This window comes from Pantherophis guttatus, chromosome 4 (assembly GCF_059756535.1).
Source record: "Pantherophis guttatus breed Tessera chromosome 4, ASM5975653v1, whole genome shotgun sequence".
Taxonomy (NCBI): Eukaryota; Metazoa; Chordata; class Lepidosauria; order Squamata; family Colubridae; genus Pantherophis; species Pantherophis guttatus.
This window is the reverse complement of record NC_142066.1, coordinates 49,711,558-49,715,180: the sequence shown is the minus strand read 5'-3', so window position 1 is coordinate 49,715,180 and position 3,623 is coordinate 49,711,558.

Here is a 3,623-nt window from a genome sequence, read left to right as displayed (position 1 = left end):
AGGAGGAACAAATAACACTAGGAAGGTAAACAAATATTCCAGGGTGGAGAAAGGGGATGGCCCTTCTATAGAGATTGCAAGCTATCTATTGGTGTTGCCTGTGGGAAGAATAGAGGAGGAACATTGACAAAGAAATATGTCACCAGAGAGTGTGGGAAGGAATGCTCTAGAACTGCATGTGGAGTGTATTCTGAAAGATGAGAAGAAGATTGAACTACAACAGAATGAATCATTCCAAATTTATATTATATATATTTGAGTGGGGGGGCAGTCAGTCAGTCAGTCTCTTGCAGATAAAACCAGACTGTGTTTTCAATATTTTTTAAAAAGCCTGACTACTTATCCAGAATTTTGACAAGTACCGATAGAGATTATTGTTTGAAATGAGAGAGGAACAGGTAGTGGTACTCTGTTAGACGAGCATCCTTTGATGAGGTGTTTAAAAACCTATTAGGCACCCTTCTGAAATGAGTGACTTGTTTCTAAGAGCTGGAAAGATCCAGAACCAAGGACAGGAATTTTTCATGAGATGTGGACCAATATACATTCTTGTGCAATATTACTGATGACAACAAAAGCATTTTTGAATGCAAAGCTAGTCAGAACATGTGAACATTTGCTAGGGTATGAAACTCATTTCACTGCTGAACCAAGTATCCTCTTAAAAAACAACCTGGCACAGGATTTTAGTTCAATGGGGGGGGGGGGCTTTCCATCCTGTTATAACATGAAAAGATCCTCCCTACATGCCATTAGAAGTTCTACATCTCATATCATTGGAATCACTCTCTTCTCAGAGCTTCATATAATATGGAAAAGAATCCCTAGTTGTTCTTAACTAACTTGAGCAGGAGACATTGGTTTGATTGACATAACAGATACCTCTCTTCAAACATAAAATTTAAAAACCTTGTAAATAGGAAACTGACATTTTGTTCTGCTCCAAAGATTCCAGGCCGCAACTTCCATATCACTATTATATACTGTTACTACTACTATTACTATTGGTGCTGTTACTTATTAAGGATTTCAAAATTCAGATTTACTGGTACTTAAAATATAATGTAGCAGACATTGTTATTAAAAAAAAGTGCAAAGACACAGGATAGATTACAATATATCTGGAGTAGGCTTTCATCTTACAGATGAAAGAAGAAGAATGATAATCAGAACTGCTTTGCAACAGATCAGGATTCATCTGTGTGCAGTCTTCAACAACCCTTACATTTCAGATAAGATGCTTGTTCACTGTTCAGAATTAAGTCAAAGGAAGCTGCTTTTTATCAGTGTGTTACATCCAATAATCTTAACTGTGTCATAACCTGTCTTTATAGTGTCATAGTAAACATATATTGCTAACCATCCATTATCTCAACCCTAATGTGACTTAGGATAAAACACTATAAGGTATATGCTTCCTCCCTAAGAGGCCTCCTTTTTTTAGGAATTCAAACAAGGCCAGAACTGAAACCACACACATCCTTTTCTAACGTTGAACACAAAAAGGTATAATTATGTGACTAATTTTTTCTTATTGTTCCCCTTCTGCCACCGTCACCACCCCTAAAATATAACAATCACTGCAATGATCTTTTGGTTTAGACTGTGGAAATCAGCAGCTAGGCCTGATATAAGGTCATTTTTAATATATTTTTATATATTTAGAGAAAAAGAGAGCATATGTTTAATACCTACAGTAATGTTTAACTATAGAACAGAAGGTATGTAGGACCTACTGTTCTACCTAAGGGCAAGGGGAAATAATCCCCCTGTCTGTTCTTTCCTGAAATAGATCAGTAAAATGCAAGAAGGGTTGTTTTTTTAACTCATGGCCCACAATTGTTAAGAGTCTAAACAAACTATTTCCTTGTTTGCAACACATTTAGATTGAAAAATGTTGCCTTACATCCTGATGGATAGCTTTGACTCTCAGAAAAAAAGACCAGTAAAATGGCCATCTCAAGAGACTAACTTTAAAATATTGGGCATATTGTCCTCAAGAAAAACTTGACTCCTGGTGACTTCATGAACAATTTTCCAGGGACATTTTGGAGGTGATTTGTTATTGCTGTCTTCTATGACATCTTGCTTTGCTTTGTTATAATATCTAGTCTAGCCTGAATACTGCCCAATTGGAAATAGTCCAAAATAACCTCATTAGTAAGATTTACTGCCTCCCATAGGGAACTCCTGCTACCTATTTAAGTAGCCTATGGAGGTAAGGCTACTTTCCATCAACATTTGAGTACACACTTGAGAGTCATTGGCCAGCCTTTATCCCCCATCTACAAATATGTTTCCTTCCACCTTTGGGAGAATGTAGCTCCTGGAATAAAGAAAAGATTACAGATAGGCGTTTTGAAAGGGATTCCAGTGATTCAGTGAAAAGGGCTTTAACTTCCCTTCACCTGCAGATTATGATTGCTGCATAACTCAAAAGGAGATTGTCATGGTTCCAAGTAACATCCCGAACTAAAGAAGACTCCGAGGCTAGCGATTCCTCAAAGATCCATTTTATTAGAGATGTCATATTGGCACATCTGGGAAAACCCGAATCTGAAAGTTCCCAGGTATTCCCCACCCAAAAGAAAGCTCATCAGAAGATCCAATCATGTTATATAGGGGGTGGAGGGGTTTAAGCTTTATAAAATGTATTTTTTGATTAGGATTTTATTTTGTGGAAGTCCTGGGGGGGAAAGGGGAGTGCTAGGGAGGGCATGGGGGGTTTGGGGGGGGGCTTGGGAGGGGGGAAATTGGGGAGAAAATGTACTTATAAAACTTTTTAAATAAATAAAAAAAAAGAAGATCCAATCATGCCACCTTCCAAACTGGAGACAGCCCCTAGTCACTCCCATCCAGGTGTGGGCTGAGTGTCCTTGACTTCCAGAGAAAAGAATGTTGTTATGGCTATATATCTTCACCACTCCTTGCAAATCCCCCCTTCCGTTTTCCCAGGCACTTAATGAGGCAGACCTGAAGCTCCAAAGAAAAGATGGCCCCCAGGGTTGACAAAGATTTTATAAAGTCCCTATCAAACAACATGTCTGATCTTGCAGTATTGGTCAAGTGGAGAACATTATTCACTATGCATTCCACTGTTTCATTTACAATAAGTTCAGGGACAAATTACAGATGGCATTGAATTTGGGAGCTCAGACCTCAAAAAACTGAACTCTTTTCTTGCAATTGTGTTCCCATCTGTTAGCGACCAAATTGTTACATTTGCTCTGCTATTATTTAAACTTGCAAAGGAATATGTAAACTCTTAATTGTAGCTTTGGCTTCATTTTGCTGTAACCTTTTACATCCATTACTCTTAACAGTTGCAAATCGGTAGTAAAGATAAATAGAACCCAACCCTGGATGAAACCATAATAAATTCACCATAATATGAATTATATTATATTATAGTATTATATACTATAGAATTTCTTTGGAAAGTTTAATGGATTTTAAGTGACACAAGAACTGAAATGATGTGTTATGAATTTGTTTGTAATAAAAGATGGGGTTTGGGATGAAGAGATAACTTGTCATAATCTAAGAGGAGACAAAAATTATTAAAATTGTTTATACGTATTGAAAGTTCTTCATACATTTCTTTTTGTTTATTCTTTTATTAT